The 22511-nt window shown below is 43.6% G+C and overlaps 1 pseudogene; it reads right to left on the bottom strand.

Annotated features, from left to right (window-relative positions):
• Positions 1 to 1023: 1023 nt before the first annotated feature.
• LOC136633977 (5S ribosomal RNA) lies at positions 1024 to 1143 on the bottom strand (annotated as a pseudogene).
• Positions 1144 to 22511: the final 21368 nt, after the last annotated feature.

Raw genomic sequence — 22511 nt, 5'->3', positions numbered from 1 at the left:
AATACGCTATTAAAAATGACCCATCACCTCTCAACAGCCTGTTTGGGTAGTGTAATTAAGGATGGAAGTGGCAAGAAGGATTTATTACTTCATCACAGTACTAGAGAATTAGCAGGTCTTGCATCTCAGATTCATGTAGATCACTTACTTAAAACACTTCTTGCAATCCATATTGTTTGACAGATGCTGAAGTACAGTGTGTGGTCACAGTAATTTGAAGGAACAAAGCACCTCAGGTGGTTTAGCAAGTAGACAATGAACAAGTGACAGATGAGTGCACTCACTCTAATTTTAATTACATTATATACTGCCTCCCTAAGACATGGCAATTCATAAAGTTTACAAGGGGAAGCTAGTGTGTAAATCTCCTTTAGACACAAAAACAACTGTTCCCTCAATTTTATAATGAAGTGAACATTTTGAGAGAGAGAGAGAGAGAGAGAGAGAGAGAGAGAGAGAGAGAGAGAGAGAGAGATTAACATGGATACTTTGGCATTCAGTTTTTTAATTACAAGTCTAAATTACACTAACTGAGCATATTTAAATATTTCCCCTCCTAATAAAGCAGTAGCAGTACAGTACTGTATTGTGTTTATTAATGAAGTGCTTGAAGTTGTATTAGGTAAGTGGTTCCCAAACTGTGGGTCAGGTGAGCCACGACCTAATTTTTGGTGGGTCACCAAAGGGTGATGAATAGATCAGATAACTAACTTCCTCAAGCCCTGCAGCTATTTGAAAATCAGATACTGTAGCTGCTAATTGCCCTGCAAAGACCTGAGCTCCTCAAGTTTGCAAGCATGTGTAAATAGAGGGAGATAAATGTTTGAGGGTCTTTTTTTCTGGTTACTATTACTTATAATTTTTTTTTTAAATCTAGATCTTCTTTTTTAGGTAAACCTAGGCAGATCACAATAGAGTGTTGTTTAAAAAAGTGAGTCCCGGTGTTAAAAAAGTTTGGAAACCACTGTACTAGGTGATTTAAAAAGCGGTTGGCAACCTTCAGTCTCGAAAGACTATGGTATAAGCCTACAGCACCCAGTATTCCCAGGCGGTCTCCCATCAAACTACTAACCAGGCCTGACCCTGCTTAGCTTCCGAGATCAGATGAGATCGGGCATCTGCAGGGTTACAGTTGCTGCATTTAAAAAGTAAAGAAGCCAAATAGTTGCAAACAAGACACAAGCGCAGAAAGAGATATAATAGAAAAGAGAGGCAGGCGATTGCTCAGAGGCAGACTACATACTTTGCCTATGGATCATCTGAGGTTCAACACCTAGCATCTCCAGGTAGGAATGGGAAACTTACAAGACCCTTGCCTTAAACTCTGGAGAGCTGCTGCCATTCAATGTATTTAGCAGCCCTTGGTCTGTCTCAGTACAAGGTGGGTGAGTGTGTGTGAGATAAAAAAATATATATTATGCCTATGCAAGTCATAGTACCAAGGACTTTAACATGCACCAACAAGGATGAAAATGGGTTGACCAGGGACGAGATTAAAAGCCAAGTCCCTTCCCCCCCCAGCCTCAAAATAGCAGGAATTTCGATGATGCAACCACTTTCATTGGATGAGACAGAAATAGGTTTTCAAGGGCACACCATACTCTCTTCACACCTGTTCCAAGTACAGAACAGTGGCCTACCTCTGGACACCAGATGCCAGGGACAAGCTTCAGGGGAAGGCCATCACCTTCATGCCCTGCTTGCGAGCTCCCAGAGGCATCTGGCTGGATGCTCTGCAAACAGGACAGGCAGCTAGGCGGGCTCGGTCTGATCAAGCAGGGTGGTTCTTTTTTATTATTATTATTATTTTAACGGATGGATCATTCCTGAAAGCAAAATTCAATCTGCACATTGCATGAACTGAAGTGGTAAGCTAATGCAATAGAATTCTGGACTTTCCTCTGTCAGGCTGCCAGGTGTGGGGACAGGACGGGACGATGACTCATATTTAAGAATTACCCTTCTAAGCAAAAAATATCTTGCATTAACAGGGATAAACCAGAACACAAAGGGAAAGAAAGGCACTTCCTTTTTTTCTCTGTTGTTCTCTGAGTTCTGCTCATTTGTGCTCCATATTTGCCGTGAGTTATTTTCTTTTTCTTTCTTTTTGCATTGGAAAGTGTTCAAAACTATGCTACCCCTTGGCCCTCACCCCCAGTCCACCTACGGACACACTCTATATATCAGCTCATTCTGTTGAACAAGCCGAAATGGCAGAATTCTGAACTTCTCCACTTCAGACTACAGATGGATAGATGTATTTAAGAATGCTTAAATATTTAAGAATTTGTCGTCGTCCCCCTGCAATGTCCCCTTTCTGAATTCAGTAAACGAACACACAAACACACACTTAAAGAAAAGTTTTAGAACAGATCTCTCCTTGATCTGGCTTTGATCTTGATCTTTTCTGGTTCACTAAATGCAGAATGGGAGGCTTGCATTGGAGAAGATGCAAAAATACAACTCCCCGCCTATGGTTTGAAACGGACCAGTACAGAATTCTACTATCTCCGCTTACATTTTCGCTCTAAATGATGTGGAGATTGAATCCGAATGGCCAAATTTGGGGCACGGTATTCCAGCAGAAGCATTACGAGCACTAGGGCACACTCATCTCAAGCAGCAAACTTATTACCCTTGTACCTCTGAAATGATCATGCCAGATAAAGGCTTGGGATAAAGGGTTAGTTTATTAATGCAATCAGAAAATCTGCAGCAGGGCATAAATAATCTAAAACACTCCCCTTGTGTGGGCTTCTAAATTGGAGGAAATGGTGCTAGCTGTCCACCTCCCCTAGGTACATGGGCATCCCATCCTGGCTCCAACCACTCCCCCCCCTCAGTCATTGCCCGAGAGAGCTTATCAACACCAACCCCTAGGGGTCAAGGCAGCTGGATGAACAGATATCACAGAGGCCACACCAATTATTGTCCTCTGCCCAATCCAGCCTGGGGGCTTGCCAGCCACCCTCAATGACCTTCTTCCAAACAGGGAACAGATCAGTGGCATATCTAGAGTGTGGCAAATGGGGACATCTGCCCTAGGCACCACTTGAAAGAGGGCACCGGGCACAGACATACCCATATGGCACAGACTTACACATATTCTACCGGTGGTGCATTTTTGCACCAGTTTCAGGGGACCTCCAAAAAGAGGTAAATGCCTTCAAAATAAAAAAAAATTCAAGGTGTTTCCATATACCTGAAACAGAAGTGTTGCAAATGAGCAACACTAATAGAAAAGGGAAACATTTTTTTGCAGGGTGCTGATGTACAGATCCTTATCTAAATCATCACCTAAATCATAGAAGCTGATAAACAAACAAATACCACATGCAAGTGAGCACACAAATTAACCTGGTGGGATGAACAGGGCTGGTTTCCCACCCCATGATCTCTCCTTTGCTGTTTGGACAGGGGTGCAATTTCAGGCCTATGGCCTGATCCAGTGGGGCTGTTCTTATGTTCTTATGTAGTGTTTGTCATGGGTGTCATTTTCCCTAGATGCACCACTGGCCCATACAATTGTAAGAACGACATGTGCGTTTGAGACGCACACATGAGTCTCCCAATTATGCCATAGAGCCAAGAAAGAAGTGACGGGCAGGGTCTGGAGAGATGCATTCCCAGACGTAGAACAACACTCAAAGAAAGCTTCTGCTCTTGGTCTGCTTACACTGTAAGCTTTACAGAGATAGAATTACAAACTTGAATTCTTTTTTTAGGATCAAAGCAAGGATTTATCTTTTGTGGGACTACAGGCCAGATGATTTCACGTGGTGGGCCGGGTCTGGCCCTATGGGGTCATAGCTTGCCTATCCCTGATTTAGGGTACTGAGGAGAGAGAAAAATCATAGCCTCCATGTTATGCTTCTAGCACATCTTTGGCCTCAGAATATCAGGTGCAGGTGAGAAAGGGCAGGAAAGGCACATGCCATCCATTTGCCGTTTGTGCACTTTTCAGAGTAGCTGGTGGGTCACTATGGCAAACAGGACACTGGTCCAAACAGATCTTTCGCCTGATCCAGCAGGGCTCTTCTTAGCTTATTACCTTTCCATTCCTGAAGTTTGCCTGCAGAGCTACCGTAAGATAAATGAATGCAGCAACCTTTTGACTCCCAGATATTTTTATCAAACTCATTTTAAAAGCCTTCAAGAGATTGAATTAACCATCTTTTTTTATTGGAAAATGAAGACCACAAACCATGGTTTATATGCAAAATACTCCTCTGAATAATGTGGGCCTGGTGCAGCCACTAACAAAATTACAAGGCAAGAGGAATAAGGTAACAATATTAAATAATCCATCAAGAGCAGGGTTAATTCTCATTACTGTCAGGAGGAGAAAAAGTGTTTTGAAGGTATACTGGCAGACACCTCCGCAAGGATCAAGAGCTGGGCACCTCTACTGCAGAACTAAGTGAGAAGATGATGCTTCATTTCGGAATTAATTCCATGTTGTGCAGTTTGTTTTTAAAGAACTCAGAAGATTTTCCCTGGACCATCCTCAAAGATCCCAAGCACTGTACATAAAAAGAATTCTGCTGGATCAGACCAAAGGTTAAGAACATAAGAACAGCCCCACTGGATCAGGCCATAGGCCCATCTAGTCCAGCTTCCTGTATCTCACAGCGGCCCACCAAATGCCCCAGGGAGCACACCAGATAACAAGAGACCTGCAAGTCTTCCTGGGAATTGTAGTTAAGAACATAAGAACAGCCCCACTGGATCAGGCCAAAGGCCCATCTAGTCCAGCTTCCTGTATCTCACAGCAGCCCACCAAATGCCCCAGGGAGCACGCCAGATAGCAAGAGACCTGCAAGGCTTTCCTGGGAATTGTAGTTAAGAACATACGAACAGCCCCACTGGATCAGGCCATAGGCCCATCTAGTCCAGCTTCCTGTATCTCACAGCGGCCCACCAAATGCCCCAGGGAGCACACCAGATAACAAGAGACCTCATTTTGGTGCCCTCCCTTGCATCTGGCATAGCCCGTTTCTAAAATCAGGAGGTTGCACATACACATCATGGCTTGTAACCCGTAATGGATTTTTCCTCCAGAAACTTGTCCAATCCCCTTTTAAAGGCACCCAGGCCGGACGCCATCACCACATCCTGTGGCAAGGAGTTCCACAGACCAACCACACGCTGAGCAAAGAAATATTTTCTTTTGTCTGTTCTAACTCTCCCAACACTCAATTTCAGGGGATGTCCCCTGGTTCTGGTGTTATGTGAGAGTGTAAAGAGCATCTCTCTATCCACTTTATCCTTCCCATGCATAATTTTGTATGTCTCAATCATGTTCCCCCTCAGGCGCCTCTTTTCTAGGCTGGAGGCCCAAAGGCCGTAGTCTTTCCTCATAAGGAAGGTGCCCTGCACCTTCCTGCACATTGCAATCGCCAGCCAGATGCCCCTGGAAAGCCCACAGAATGCACTACTAAGGGTGGTTTCACATAGGCTTGTTCTCTGTGAATTCACCAAATCGTGTGCTCTCCATCATCTCCACATCTGTCCCACAGGATGTGGTGATGGCGACTGGCCTGGATGCCTTTAAAAGGGGATTGGACAAGTTTCTGGAGGAAAACTCCATTACGGGGTACAAGCCATGATGTGTATGTGCAACCTCCTGATTTTAGAAATGGGCTCTGTCAGAATGCCAGATGCAAGGGAGGGCACCAGGATGAGGTCTCTTGTTATCTGGTGTGCTCCCTGGGCATTTGTTGGGCCGCTGTGAGATACAGGAAGCTGGACTAGATGGGCCTACGGCCTGATCCAGTGGGGCTGTCCTTATGTTCTTAACTACTGCCATCTACTATACAGTGGGCTTTCTTTATCCACAGGCTTGGCATCTGAGGATTTCACTCTACAGTGTGAAAGGGGAATACATGGGTCCCTTTTTGAAAACATTAAAAATATATCTAAATCTATAAGAAAATAGCCTTCCTGCAAACACGAAAGAGCAAGCTGTTCTTCACACTTCAGGACTCAACCCTTCAAATGAGACTTTGGCTCTCTCAAGTCCAAGGTTCCTGGGGCTCCTCACTATTTAGTCCACCCTTGCAGTATAGGTGTACCCTGTATCTACAGGCACTACGTTCCCTGCCCCCTTGCGGATACAGAAACTGTGGCTAAAAGGGGGCTCTACAAAAAAAGTTTTTAAAATGCCCCCATTGCACCTCCCATCACACAAATGACTTATTGCTGGTGTTTGCAGCCTTCCTGGTCTTGCTTGCTCTTGCTGACTACAAAATGGAAGCAGGTCTTTATGATAAGTGTTGCATTCTTTTCAGTTCTCTTCCTGTGAGTGTTCCCTGACTCCACTGTGTAGTCAGTAAAGAGGAAGCAAGACCCATGGAAGCTATAAACCCCAGCTGATGAGTAATTTGCACAGTGGGGGTGGGGGCTGATGGGAAGATTTCTTGAAAAGCGGATAATTGAAAGCATAGATACGGGATCCATGGATATGGGGGATGTCTGTAACTGCTAGACCAGGGGTGTCCAAAGTTTTTGGCAGGAGGGCACATCATCTCTCTGACACAGCTTCGGGGGCCGGGGGGAAAAAAGAATTAATTTACATTTAAAATTTGAATAAATTTACATAAGTTTACACAAATGAATATATTAAAGATGAAGTTATATGAATGAATGAAGGTCTTGCAATAGCTCAAGGCCTATAAAAGGCCTTGCACAAAGCAAGGCTGGCCTTTCCTTTGCTGCCGCTGCTGCATCACAGACGTGAAACAGCAAGCAGTGGAGGGAGCTCTCATCCCACATCTCATGTGAGAGGTCAAACAGTCGCCCTCACACTGAGAGCAGTTGCGTCGGGCCAGTGAGGGTTCCAACAAATCTCCAGAGGGCCAGAGGCTCATTTTAGACTAGGGGCTCCCTGAGGGCCGCATTGAGAGGCCTCGAGGTCCGCAAGTGGCCCCAGTGCCAGGGTTTGGGCACCCCTGTGCTAGACCCTGCACCTCAATCAGTATTTATGTGATGCATCCGACTGGCCATCACTTGAAATAGGGACCCTAACAGGGTCTCTCTCACACTCACACAACTCTATGTCCCTCCACACACTCAGAAGCAACATTACAGGGATTGGTGGCACAGTGGCAACTATAACCAGGCACGTGGTGCGGGTCCATCAGTGCCCATCATTTGATTATGTCGACCAGCCCTAAGACTTGGTTGTAATGGCTGATGTTTTCAACCACTGCAACCAAGTCCTAGGGCTGGTTGACATAATCAAATGATGGGCGCTGATGGACCCACATCACATGCCTGGTTATAATTGCTACTATTGCTAACAGCACATTTCTTTACATGCTTTCTTGGGACTTGTTTCCTAATACAGCAAGCACTCACTTAAAATAATTTCATTTTAAGTTGTTTGGGGGGGGTGGGGTGGAGAGAGACGATTCCTGGCCGGGGCCACTGTTTGTATGGAGTTTGCACATTCTCTCCATGTCTGTGTGGGTTTTCTCCAGCCCGGAAAGCTCACTTTTATTTCAAAGGTTAACATTAGAAGTATTTTTGTTCTTTTTTTTTTTTTTAGAAATTTGGTGATGTTTTTGTGACCAGAAATTTGCTGTAGAAACTTCTTCCTGTTTATGTATATCAATCAGCATATGGTAAAATAGGTTTTGTTCTAAGTTATTTCACTTAAAGTTGCAGTTTCCAAGAACCTATTGACAACTTTAAGTGAGGACTTGCTGTACATCATTGGCTCCCAGCCTGTGGTCCATGAGACCCTGAGAAGCGGTCTGCGAGGCAATCAAAACTGCCTTTGATTACCTTTGCAGAGCAAGCGGACCAGGAGAGGGTGGAGACCGCATGCAGCCACAACTACTTAAATGTCAGCTGTGGCTTGTCCATTCTCTGTCCTCCCTGCTAGTCTGAAGGTGAGCACTTTGGAGACAGACCACCAGAGAGAGCGGACACCACACTACCCACAGCTGTATGTGGTCCACGACGATTCCAAGTTTTGCCTCGGTGGGCTGCTAAAGGTTGGGAACCACTGCTGAATATACATACAGAATTGGAGCCTAAGGAAATAACGTCAACTTGGTTATGTTTTTCACAAGATTTATTAAAACACATGGACAACTTGTGTACCAACTGAAAGTCATCAGAAAGTCACCATTTTCACTAATTAATTTAACCACCACAGCGCTGTGCCAATTTTCATCCTGTCTCCAATCAGCCGTAGTACATAATCCAAAATTTAACACCAGATCACCATTTAAATAGCAACATTGCATTATCTGAAGAGTTTCCCCAGCACCCCCCACCCTCTTTTAAGTAAAATTAAGCTAATCTGTTTTGAAAGAAGAGCAACTCTTTGGAACCAGCTAGTGAGTCTTCCAAATATGAAGGAAATATGAAGCCAGTAAAACAGTAACCCAAATGTCAATTACTTTTTCAACAGTGGACAAATTGCTGGAGTGCTAATACAATTTAAGCCCAATAATTAGATAAGAGGACTACAGAGTGTGGCTGGTGACAGAGCTTCTGAGATAATAGAATCTAGTGTCCTACTTCTTAAATATTAACATCATTCTGCCTCAGTCAATCGGTTTATGGTAATTTAAAAAGGGCAAAGCAAATTCTTTTTTTACTGCTAGTAATATGGTACTGCAGCAGTGTTAGCTTTGAAGGTTAGCAAATTTATCGGGTCGAAATTCAATTATACATTATTGTATGTTTTATTTGTTTCTCTTCTTTCATCTCTTCTCTTTTTAAGTCTCTCTTTCATAGCAGATATTTAAAAAGTGCTTATTACGAGGGAAGGGGGAAAGAAAACACACACACACACACACACACACACACACACACTTTTTAACTGTACAGGAATATGGAACAGCATCCACGGTCCCCTGCTGTACTCAGTCTAGTAATGCTTACTTCAGCACAATTTCTACACAGCGCACCAACTTCTTAATTACAGGTGATGCCCCTCTAATAGTTTCATTGCCCCATTAAAGCACCTTGGAGACATGGCATAGGTTTGGTACATTTTGGGAGAAAATGGTGATAATGAAATAAAAACACATAGCACCGCTTTCTGCGCTTCTCATTTCAGTATAGAAAAAAATGCAAAAAAAAAAAAATTAACATTTATTTGGTTTTTATTTATTACGCAATGGAGGGTGCATGGGTAATGACGACGGCTGCATCTGCTGATGATAAACCACCTTTATCACCTACCTAGTACACTTAAGCTATTTATAATTTATAAAAATGCAGCCTCGGAATAAAGACACATAACACCACTTTGTGCGCTTTGAATTTTTGGCAAACACTGAAATCTGTGGGGAAAAAATAAAACTGTTTGCTCCCACCTCTAGGCACAGCTGTGTTCAGAACAATGTAGCTCAAGGAAGAAGCTTTGGCTAACAAACCAGCTAACACAGTCCATCCAAGTCAATTTTATTTATTTTACATGTTTGTATGCTATCTTTTAATTAAAAAAAAATCCCAGTTTAAAACAGAAGTCACAAAAAGCTCAAAAGATAGTAAAAATCTATTTCAAAAGAGCAAAACTAAGCAGCAATAAAAAACAACCAGGTATCAATAAGCGGGGAGGGGGGAGCATTGTTCTCCCAACACCAAGAAAACATCAAATTAGGTGCCAAGAGATCTTACCTGAGAAGAGAATTCCATAAATGGATCAATGTACAGCAATATCTTGGCTTTCCCCTGCTTGACTTTCATCACTTTACTCTTCCAGCCATTTTCAGATATAACCACATTTCAAATTTTGTCCATAGGCTTCCTTCTTTAGCCCAATTTCATCCAATCTTCCACAGAGTTTGTCAATTTTCTAATGTTTATTTAGGTTTTTCACACATTCACATGTGTTATACAGTTATTCATATGTTTTTCGAGAGCCAAAATAAATCTGCAAGCTATGCTTTGACATTCATGCATCTTTGACTTTCATCCATGTTCTGACCCCTAACCAGACGAAAGTGCAAGGTGTTGCTGAAACAAAAAAGGACCTTTCCCCGGCAGCCATCAGTCAATGGAAATTTCTCTCCATGAATTCCTGTTCTCCGAGATGCCCACGTTCCAAAATGATTAATTATTTCAAGATTAGAATGGTGCCTTTTCTATCTGAGAAGGCAGAAACAACCACTCATGTTAGCCTCTTCAAAGAGAAGAGTCAACTAACCCTCCCAGACTGGACCAAAAAGCAGAAGTTCTCTTTCACCCCATGTTGATTGGAAAATACAGCCAAGCACAGTTAAGTTGTATCATCCTAGCTAACTCTTAGAGATGAACAGCAGGGTAAGAGGAGCTTGATAGCTTTCGTAGGAGCCCGCTACCTTCCACTTCACATACATTTGTAAAAAAACAGAAGTGGTACCTCCATTATCAGTAGCCATGTATTCCTTGGAAGTTTGAAACTTCTAAGAAGATTACTCAGTCTGAAGAGTAGTCCTCCTTTTCTGTAGGAAAACTGTGAGAGTTAGGGTAGTCTTCCTCCATGGCCCCTATATACTTTATAGGTAGGGGTGCAAGGCTTTGTGAGACACTGGAGGCAACCTTCTCCAAGAATACGAGGCTTTGGTGCTTTGGTTACTGATTTTATGCTCTCTCTCTCTCTCTCTGGAGGTATGCACAAAAAACTGAGAAAGCTGCCCAGTTCCCCCCTCCCCCAAAAAAATGAAGAATAAGCCCATGTTTTCTTGGATGTAGGAGCAATGGCATCACAGGGGGGTGTGTGTGAAAGGGTTGCATACTGCACTGGGTGACACCATTAGTAGCAAAAATTTTGGAAAATCTTTTGGAAAATTTGTATGTATGAATATCATTATGTTATATATCATTGACAAGGTAATTCAATGCAGAATGTAATGAGACAAAACATGTTGAATTATCTGCATTATATCAAAAGTTATGGCCAATTGAACAGAAAAAGAAAACACAATAGCCTTATGTAACAAAAAGTGGATTTCTCTAACTCAGAGCTGACCAATAAGACTGATTGTTCTGAGAGGTAATGGGGCGATTTCATGATACAGCAGGGAACCAATAAGGTGTGAGTCTGTTCTCCTGTCCGTGGTTCAGAGTTATATTAGTATTCTTATTCACTGGTGTGTCATCAAGGCAGTCACTGGTTTTTTGTTGGTTACCAATTTGTTGGGTGACCTGCACTGATATGTTTGGTTGGCAACCTTCAGTCTAAGCTAAGCTAAGCTAAGCTAAGCAGGGTCAGGCCTGGTTAGTACTTGGATGGGAGTATTGGCAACCTTCAGTCTCAAAAGACTATGGTATCGCGCTCTGAAAGGTGGTTCTGGCACAGCGTCTAGTGTGGCTGAAAAGGCCAATCTGGGAGTGACAATCCCTTCCACACTGGGAGCAGGTGCAGTCTGTCCCTGGTCTGTCTCCCTGGCTATGGGCCTTCCTCCTTTGCCTCTTAGCCTCAGACTGTTGGCCAAGTGTCTCTTCAAACTGGGAAAGGCCATGTTGCACAGCCTGCCTCCAAGCGGGCCGCTCAGAGGCCAGGGTTCCCCACCTGTTGAGGTCCACTCCTAAGGCCTTCAGATCCCTCTTGCAGATGTCCTTGTATCGCAGCTGTGGTCTACCTGTAGGGCGCTTTCCTTGCCCGAGTTCTCCATAGAGGAGATCCTTTGGGATCCGGCCATCATCCACTCTCAGGACATGACCAAGCCAACGCACTGTTATGTATTAAAATATTAAAATAAATAAAGTTAATGGGGGGGGGGTGACACCAACCCTAGTAATACAACTACATTTAGGTTGTGTGCCTGATATTGTAGCTTATTCTGTACGGTCTGGTACAGGAGGATGTCCATCACGGGGGTGTCACAATAAGCTCTTGAACCAAGTGACATAAACCCTAATGATGCCTTTTACCAATACATGTCCTGCATCCAACAAGCCTGTGCCTGTGTCTTTGGCTCTGTTCGGGACCGGCTGCTTCCTATGCTACCTCCCTACGCTCCCATGCCACTCTGCTACCGGGAAGGCAAGGATTATCCTCCTCTGCCAACCTGACAGTGGCAAATGTCTCTTAAAAGAGCAGTAAACATTTCCTGACAGAGTGAAGACAGGGGGCAGGTGAGAACTCACATTAAATTGAGATTTTATGATTTTATACACCACAGCCATGCAGGTCAAGTTCCAGGGCTGGTCAAACCTTGGCCTGAGGGCCAGATCCAGGGTTCGGCCAAATCCTTCCCTCTTGTGACCAGCACTCACAGTTCCAAAGTGCTGTGGGACTTCATGTCCCCAGATCAGGATGATGTGATGCTCTGGCCAGTGTGTCTTTGTGAAAATCTGGGTGCAATGCCCACTGGAGGATTGCACCATAGATGCTACTAGCCAAAGCAACACATTGTCCCGATCTGGGGACATGAAGTCCTGTGGCGCTTCAAAATTGTGAGTGTACATCGTGCTGAGGAACACATTCCTGGTGTATAGCGGTCGCGATTTTGAGCTCCACTGGACTAAACAAATATCCCTCTGCCACTCCTGAAAAAGGCAGGAGATAACTCCAAGTATCTCCAAAGCTGGAAGCAAGGTCAGTAGATTAAGCAGACACACTTATCCCATCTGTTCAGTCCCTCTCTGGATACGGTATTTCAAGTACGGTCTAACTAGACAAAACATATAATTTAAAATATTGTGCAACATTTTGTTGTGGGATTCTGCCTTGGGTGCCCTTCTGGGAGAAAGGCAGATTACAAATCCAATAAATAACAATAACAAATAATTCACTTCTTAATAATACAATAAGTTGGAGCCATTTTTAATAAATGCAATGTTTTTGCACCTTCTTTTGCTCTTGTTTTGGGTGCTCTTTTTTCTATAACCTTTTCACACATGAACTTGCCCAAGTATTGAGATCTGTCTCTGACTTACTGGTCTCTTCTTTGCCTTCAAAGGAGAAGCAGGTGACAACCAGGAAAGGGGACTTCTCCCTAGAGCTGTCCAGTTTGTTGAATGCCCTCTGCAAGAAACTTCACTAGCAATCATCATCAGTGAGGTTTCAATACCAAATTACAGTCCCTTTTTTTTCTGCCCAGGTATTTTAGAAATGGCTCTTAACGAGCAGTGACCAAATATCACCTATCCTTTAAATGTTCTTTAAAATCTGTTTTATTGGTGTTTATGCTGTCTCCATGCTTTCGGACTTTTAGCTATTTTAATTTGTTGCTTTTATGAATTGTTGTTTTGGCTAATTTTGTCTGAAATGTTCCCTCATTATGACCCACTTTGGAGATTTTAGTCAGACTGAAAAGCAGGTTTTTAAATGTTATATACATAAAATAAAAATAGCTTCCTTACCAAATGCAAAGGAACAAGAGTGAGGAAAAGGAAAGCAAGATTAGCAACAAGACTGTTGCATAGCAACATTTCCCATTGGGCCTAAGCCTGGATTATTTAGTGCTGAACTGTAGGAGTGGGGACACAGAGCCCTTAACGGAAAGGTTCTATGGTTACATGGACCCCGACACTGTAAGAAGTAGAAAAATCACCAAAAAAACACACAACACAATTATAACAAAATGCAGCATCCTGTTAGTCTCAGGATCTTGGCAGGTTACAGCTTGGGGCCAGAGTGTCCAAGGAACTGCCTTCTTCCACATGAACCAAGTCATCACCTGAGATGCCCTGCTACACTTGCCACCTTTGGCAGAAACCAGACTGGAGGTAACAAACATCAGGGCCTTTTCTGCAGTGGTGTCATGTTTATGGAACTCCCTCCAGGCAGAGTTGAGAACTGTGTCCTCCTTGTTAGCCTTCCAACAGGGGCTAAACACTTCTCTCTTTCATCTAGCTTTCTCAGCCTCATTTCGCTTCACTGATTGGTTCCTTTTATCAAACTGAGGGCCCGATCCAGCACAGTCACGCACTATTGCAGTTGTGCCATGAGGAACACCTGCAACAGCTTGAGCTGGGCAGGTGCTGGAACTGGACAGCACAGAGCCAGTGCTGGGCTCAGGCCAGTTGAATGCTGCCTGGCACTTCACCTGAGCACTGGGCAGAGGACAGGTAAGTCGAGACAGTGGAGACAGGGGTGGGGATGGCGTCAGGCCCTGCCACTATATCCTATCCCCCCTGCGGGTCTGGGAGACCAGACATGAGTCTCTTCAAATATGCACCTGCTCAATAGTGGGCGCAGATCTGAGGAGACCCATCAGGGCCACCTGGGGTTTACACGGAGTAAGCTCCCTTACTCTGAGTAGCCCCAGCGGTGCTTCCCAGCCCCTTGGGGTGCAGTGGTGGCCATTTTGGTGCCACTACAGCCCTGGGCACTGGGAAGCATAGGACTGAGCTGTTAATTACTTTGCTGTATTTATGGGGTTGCCCTGGCAGCTGTTTATAGGGTCTCTATTATTTATTTATTTAAAGCATTTCACAACTTGCCTTTCCTCTGCTGGAGCAAATGCCCAACGCAGCTGAGAGAGAGAGAGAGAGAGCAGTCTCTGTCCCCAAGCCATGGGCTCAACACCCCACGCTATGAGCCTTCAGCCCAAATCCTAACCAACTTACCAGCACTGGCATCACTGTGCCAATGTGTCGTGTGCTGCATCGTGGAGTTGGGTGGCACTCACAGAGGCCTCCTCAAGGTAAGGGAATGTTTATTCCCGTACCGCAGAGCTGCATTGACCTTATGTAGGTGCTGGGAAGTGGGTTAGGATTGCTCCCTTCCAGTGCCAATAAAAGTTTAAAGAAATTCCCACTTTATTTAGTGGGAAAGAAACCACTAAGCATACACTCCGGAAGGTGACGTTCAATACTTTTAAAGCTTAATAATCTTGAATGCATTATTTATTCAAAGGCAACGGGAGTATTCATAATCGGAGATTTGTATTTGTATATACATTATAGACATGCGCAAACAATGTCTCCTAGAGGAACACAGAGACATTAATTAAAAAAGAGGGAACATAAATGAACGGTTGAAAATTGGTTGGAAACAGAATTTGATTTGCTGAAAACGGGCACCGAAAACCATTATTTACACTTAATTTGGTTAGTTTACCAAACAGACGTAAATATGACTCGAATGAAATACTGTAAGTTATGAGTAATTTGAAAGACAAAACAAATAATTCAAAGCAATGTCATTAAGCTATAAAATGATCATCCACTAGGATAGACGGCAACAAATTTGCAAACCCATCCAAGTTATCTCAAGCATAAAATAAATTCATAACAGACTTTTCCAAATATGTCAGATAATCCCCACACATTTTATTGTGCCTCATGGAAGAATTACCAGTGAAGTAATTTAAAGATTCACATAACAGTTTTCCAATGATGATTCTCATTTCTCTTGTAAAACTGTCTCCAGCTACAGGACTGATGTCTGACATTAAATTGATAAATCTGCATATCGGTGAGATTTCCAACCAGAAATAAATGCCAAGCTACTGTTAAGCTGCTCGATACTTATTAATATAATGATTCCTAGCGCTATTGTAAACAAACTTTCAACCCACAGTAGAACACCGATTTGCATAATTATGTGCAAGACATGAAGACGCACATAATCAACCGAGGAAGTGACTACAGATGCGGGTCACTTAAGGACGTGAATACATTCTCCGATTCCATGTTGTTATGTGATTAGGTCATTAAGTGAACTTTCAGTCCAATCTAGTGCCTTTGTTGTGTAAACCAGTGGTTCTCACACTTTTAGCACCGGGACCCACTTTTTAGAATGAGAATCTGTCAGGACCCACCGGAAGTGATGTCATACCGGAAGTGACATCATTAAGCAGGAAGAGTTTTAACAATCCTGGGCTGCAATCCTACCCAGGAGTAAGTCCCATTTACTATCATATACACAATAGCCTGTTAGAAGAACAGATCTGTAACATTTGCCCAAATGCAGTCATATACCAAGGTAGCATCAATTGTAATATTGTAATAATTTTACAAAAAACAAAATATTAAAATGAATGGGGACCCACCTGAATTTGCCTCACGACCCAGCTAGTGGTTCCCAACCCACAGTTTGAGAAACACTGGTGTAAACAGACACTCCCTGCCAGGCACTAGTCTACTGGAGATACACTGCCTCTCCTTTGCATTAAGAGTTGCTCTGTTGTGTAAACAGACACAGGCTATGGGAGATGCGATTGCCTCATTAAGAGCGTCTTCATTGTGCTTCAATCACTGTCATATCTGTGGTATGTCGTTAAGCGAACGGTTGTTAAGTGGTGCATTTTTGTTGTTAAGTGGTTTTGCTGTTAAGTGGTTGTTAAGTGGTTGTTAAGTGGTGCTAACTATTTGATAACAGCATTTGTATAGTGCTTGCTGAATGCACAGAGTGCTCACGTGTTTTATAATGATTTAGCCCTTCAAACATCCTGCAAGATGAGTAATAATATTCCCATACTGCAGCTGAAAATGAAAACGGCTTCCCTAATGGCGCAATCCAGAGGGTGCACTGGGCTGATGCAAGTCCCTTGCGCCAGCCCATCATCGTCAGGAAAGTGCCCTAAAGCATATTCACGTTGACATAAGTGGGGTTAGGCTGGCGCATGGACTTGAGCCGGCCTCCCCGCACTAACGCAGGACCCAGGGAAAGGGTGAGTTGCATCAGCCGGGGAGGGCAGGGAAGAGGCAGGAGGGAGGTGTTTCGAGGCAGGGGGAGGGTGGGCGGCGGGTGTTCCCAGAGGTGGGCGCGGAGTGGAGATGGGCCAGGATTCAACAATTTTACCAGATCCTAATTCTGTTCCTGCGCTGCCCAGGGAAGTCCCAGGCACCTTGTTAAGGTGGCGCAGATCCGAGTAGGGGCTGCTGTGGCTTTACCCAGGGTAAGGGGAAGCAATTCCCCTTGCCCCGGGCTGAGTTGCTTTCAGCCCCAATCCTACCCCAATCCTACCTTGGATTGCACACCACAGCCATCATGACAGAAGCAAAGTTTGAACCAGGGTTGTCCAGATTTGCAACTCCGTTTCAGACACTATGCTACATTTTCTAGTATGTTCTAGATCAGTAGTTCTCAAGCTTTTTAGCACTGGGATCCACTTGGGACCCACCAGAAGTGATGTCATTAACCTGGAAGTGATGTCATAGCTGGAAGCGACGCTATCAATTTAGGCTTCAAACCTAAGCCGCAATCAGCCAAAGGTCACATCACACAGCGCACTCATGCTGTAATTTTGCATCATTCAGAATTCAAGCATTGGAAATCAGAAGACTTGGATTCTTCTCCAACCACACAGCCCTTCTTTGCTCACCAATGTCCATTTTCCCACCTATTCAAGGCAAAGTACCATGCCTCTCTCCCATAGGGAGCCACCCTGCCCAGAAGCTCTGTAGCCTGTATTTTCAGCTCTCTATTTTCAGTGGTGGCTGAGCTCGGTGCTACACAACCCATCTGAAATTGGCTCACAACCCACCTACTGGGTCCCAACTTACAGTTTGAGAAACACTGCCTGAGATGGTTTTTAAACAGTACTGGAAAATTCGTGGCGGTCAAGTCTATCTATTCTGTTCCGTGAACAGAATAAGAACTTCCCTTTACCCAATGGAGCAATTTCTGTGGAGCCCTCTTCCCTCTGCAGGCTAAGTGGGGTTAGCATGAACTTGAGCTGGCCTCCCTGCGCCAACCCAGGGAAGAAGAGCTGGTAAAAAGAGGCTGATAAGATAAGGCCACCAGGAACATCCCATAGTGCCCTTGTAGTTAGCCATGGCACACTGTTTGGAAACCACTGCCTTAGGCTATTACTCAGTTAACCCTTCAGTTATTTAAATCTGATAGGAACAAACAGATGTTCCTATCGGATTGCACCAAATGTGCAAACAAACAAATGTGATTGCACCTATCAGATTGCACCAAATCAGACTGCACCAAATGTGCAAACAAACAAATATCAAACAAATGTGATATTACATTTTAGATTGATAAATAAATTTTATCGCACCATGTAAGTGCGTTAACGTAAGTGGTTTTGTATTTAGAACCAGAAAGGCAGGATAAAAACTATAAATAAGTAAGTATGTTGCAAATTTGCTGGTAGAACCGACTTGTTTATATTTCATAGTCAGGCAACGAAGTTAACAAATTTATGTGCATCAGAATGTTTTACTTTTTTAATTTTAAAATTAGCCTGCAAAATTAATTCTCACTGCTGATGATTTAACAGGTCTGTGTATTCATTAAGACATTGTTCCCTGCTGTTGTTGGCTCTAGGAGACGGTAATGAATTGTTGTTCTGAGATACAGAAACATTGAGACAGCCAGGTTGGAGAAACAGCTGTTGTTACCTTACATTTTAGAGTCCATTATTTGTCATATAACTTTTAGGGGGGGCTCTGTTTGCTCATGCACAAATAGCAATTCCAACCTCAGCAGTGTGTCTCGCTACCTTTCTCTTCTCTTGGTCATATTTACAGATTGATTAGCTCTGTAGATAAAGATGTTTATTTCTTCCCTTGCAACAAGGGTACAATGGATGAATACAGCTACAACCACGGTAGTTTTGAGAACCACTGTCCTAAGGTGTTCTGTGAACAGAATAAGAACTTCCCTTTACCCAAAGGAGCAATTTCTGTGGAGCCCTCTGCAGGCCCCTGATAATCTGAGGGACCTCTGTGGGTTGGGGGACTTGCGGAACATGGTGGAATGCAGCATAGGAGCTGCAGTTAAAAAGAGGGTGAAAACCGCCCCCCCAAGAATGAAATTTCTTTTGTTCATAAAACATTGCCTTACGATGCAACTCATTAATTTTAAAGATGGCAAATGCTTTGCATTAACAAAAACCAACTAAAACTGCACTTCTACATGAATGTCATTGAAATCAATGGCTCTTATGTGTACAGGCAAAGTGCCTCTATATTTAAATTATACATCTGCTATTTATATTTATGAGTACAGTGGGCCCTTCTTATCCATGGGTTCTGCATCCGTGGATTTGATTAACTGTAGGTCCTAACTTCAAGACTAGAGGTATGTAATGGAATATACTCCCAGGTAAGTGCAGGCCCAATCCTAACCAACTTTCCAGCACTGATAAAACCACAATGCAGCCCTGAGGTGAGGGATCAAGGAGGAGGAGGCCTTGAGGAAGCCACGGTGTCTCTCCCCACTGAAGGATGCAGCACACACTCCACTAGCATGGCTGCATCATGCCTGGAGGGGGGGGCAAGTGACAGGCCTGGAGGGGGGGCAAATGCCCCAAGCACTGCATCTGCATGGTGCTCCAGACCACATTGAGGCTTCCAATGCAAACTTCTGGTTTCCCAGAACTGCTGTTTAAGAACAAAGGGAAGCCTTAGGCTTTCCTAGTTGTTCCTATTGTCACGCGAGGCTCTGTTGCACTGGGTAAGTATGGGACCGGCATCACAGACCTTTGCCCCAGGGCTCAGTGAGAGGCAAGTCTATTACTGGCATCACTGCTGAAAAGTCAGATAGGATTGGGCCCGCACTTACCTGGGAGTACATTTCACTACATTCAGTGTGTAACACTTCCTTACTTGCAGCTTAGGGATGCACTGCAAAATTCCAAATGGCCAATGAGATAACTATATGGTAGTAAGAGCTTGCCGGTAGCAAAGCTACGACCCAGTAAAGATTTCTTGGACAACAGGCAAGCTTTTTCCAAACACCAGCAAGGAAGCTCATATTTACTAGGACAACCCTAAAGGGTGAAGAAAAGAGTTACTCAGTTGCTAATGGTGATGTGGTGCAATGCACCAAGTGCAACTCGTGAGCCAGGAATTCTCCTGGTGAAATTTCACTCAGTCAAGTACCAACCCTAGGGACAGATTCAGACACGGGCCTTCTGTTTTGGGTGGCTGGCATCTGTTGACTATACAGTCTAGTTCTGTCTTAGGTAGCATTCAGCAAGATCCTATTTTTTAAATACATAATCCTAGAGAGAATATATTCTTTCTCCAGAGAGTGGATACAGTGTCTTCTACAAACATTTATCTAGCATCACATTTTAAAAGGAAATAGCCTTTGAAACAAGGCAAAATATGCACTGTTAATAATTTACACTCTACAGATCACGCACATGGTAAAATGGGTTGTATGACCATATAAATTGGCTACACTATTTTGCTACATGGTTAGACGCATGATTTCATCTAATAGAATACCACTGTAAGCGGCATCACATTTTCTAGTCTATGAAGATCAAATGAGCTGTGACTACAACCTCCTGAAACTTAATAGAAAGTTCATCCAATAACTTCCCAAATTTTAAATTATGTCTTGTGCTGTAAACCAATAGGTCTGAACACACACACACACACACACACACACACACACACACACACACACAGGGCTAATCCCCCCTGACTAAAATAGAAGGTTCTGATATACTGCTCTTGTATCATGATGAGTCCAAAGACCTGTGTGGTCTCTGTACATTTGGTGGCAATCGCACCACTGCCTGCACATTATTTTTTCATTCAGCAATATTTTTAAAAGAGTAACTTCAAAAAATTCTGACTTTCAATAGTAATTACAGTTATACTGAACCACAGATACAAACTTCAGTTAAGCACGCTGCTACCCTGCCTTCTTCCTGGTGAAGTAAGCAAGCAGCAAATGTGGTTCTGAGTCAAGGGCAACTTGGTATTAGATATTCTTGTTCTCTGTATGTCAGCTAGACCAGAGCTCAAATTATTTGTGGTGCTTAATGAACATTTTTAGCAGTCAGAAAAACGCCACTGTTGTGCAACATTTTTTCCCCACTCTCTGGAAAAATTTTTACTTCTCTCATCCCTCTCTTGCCCTCACAGCAAATCACTTAGCCAAATCTATATGGTGTTGGGTTATTATCTCATCCACTTTGCTGAGTGATGGCCCAAACAAATAAGGCATGCCTGAAACTCTCTTGAGTTAAAGAGGACACCCCTTGCCCTAAAACAGGGGCGTCAAACATAAGGCCCACGGGCTGAAGGAAGCCCCTGAAAGCAATTTATCCAGCCCCTGTAATAATTGGGATCTCCCAGCTTGTTAATTGGGTTCTCTCATCTTCTGAACAAAATTTTCACATTTTCTCTTCTGACATTTGCAGCTAATGAGTTTCTGTGTGAGAACAAAGTGCTTATTTCTGGCCATTGTCTGCTTAATGATGTCACTTTCTGCTTAATGACATCACTTCCAGCCCTAAGGGGGCACCATGAATGCTAACTGATCCTGTGTATGAAATGAGTTTGACACCCCTGTCCTAGAAAAACAATAATACAGGTATTTCAAAACTGTTTTATGTTCCCTGAAACTCCCCAGATAGGCCCCTTCTGTATGGTACTGCCAATGGCCTCAGCTTCCAAAACATGCACAGTTTCTTCTACCTCTATCTTGATTCTTCAGCTAACATTCTTGAGAGCCAACCAGAACTTCCTCTAGAGGGGGAGAGGCATGCCTCCCTCTATTCTGGATTGTGCTAACAACAATTGATTGGAATGGAAAGCTGTAGCAGTGTAAGACTTCTGTGTGTCACCTTCTACTAAGCTTTTGCAAATTTGGGCTCTCCACCTTGACACAGTCTTGCAGAACAAATTAAGGCTGAAATACCGAGCACAACTTCCTGGAAGTAAGTTCCACTGAATACAGTGGAACTTACTTCTAAGTAGACATGCATAGCATTGTGCTGTAAGTTTACCTGTGCAGGTGACCAGTCCTTTCTGGAATGGAGTGGGTCACATCAACATTGAAAAGAACAGTACGAGAGCAGCAAAAAGGGGGCCCCAAATGCATGTTCAGTCCCCACCCAGACTTCTAAGCCTGACTTAACCCATTTTTGCCCAGCCCACAGGTGTACACATTTGGTCCGTGTTGCATAAATGCAACATTGGGCAGAAATGATTTTAGAAGCCTTTTTACAGCACAATCCTAGTCATGCTTACTCAGAAGTCCAGCTGAGTTTCGTTGAAACTTAGTCCCAAGAAAGTGTGCATTAGACTGTATCATTAGTGTCCCTGATTTGTGTGGGAGGGATTTTAATGCATGCATGTTCAGCTCTCATTGGGACTGGAAAACCCTTGTATTTGGCCAGAAAATATACATGTAAAGGAAAAGTAGCTGCAGGAGAATGCATCAACTGAGGATGGAGTGGCTAGGTGCTTGCAGATAAAGCCTGAAACCTTACACACACTTCCTGAGAGTAAGCCCCATTGAACACAACAGTATTAACTTCTGAGTAGGCATGGCTGCCAGCGTGCTGTTAGAAGTGCAAAATTAGAGAACCAGAAATTAGGAGAACAGATGTGTTGGGGGGGGCACGTCTTTTTGAACAAAATTCCAAACTCTGGAGGGACAAAAGGCATCCCTGTTTGATGAGAAATGAATCTGCCTATCAATTTCACAATGAGGATCCACACAGATGCAATTTCCTATGAATTCTGCAGAGGGGATTAACCACAGCTCAATTTATTTTATCGTCTAGCTCTGACTTGAAGGACTCATACTCTTCATTCTGTCCTTTGAACCTTTCACAATTTGCAGCCATAAGAACATAAGAACAGCCCCACTGGGTCAGGCCATAGGCCCAGCTAGTCCAGCTGCTAACTGG

Source organism: Tiliqua scincoides, chromosome 13 (assembly GCF_035046505.1).
Source record: "Tiliqua scincoides isolate rTilSci1 chromosome 13, rTilSci1.hap2, whole genome shotgun sequence".
NCBI classification, from domain to species: Eukaryota; Metazoa; Chordata; class Lepidosauria; order Squamata; family Scincidae; genus Tiliqua; species Tiliqua scincoides.
The sequence above is the reverse complement of the archived record's forward strand: the minus strand, read 5'-3'. Positions and strand labels throughout refer to the sequence as shown.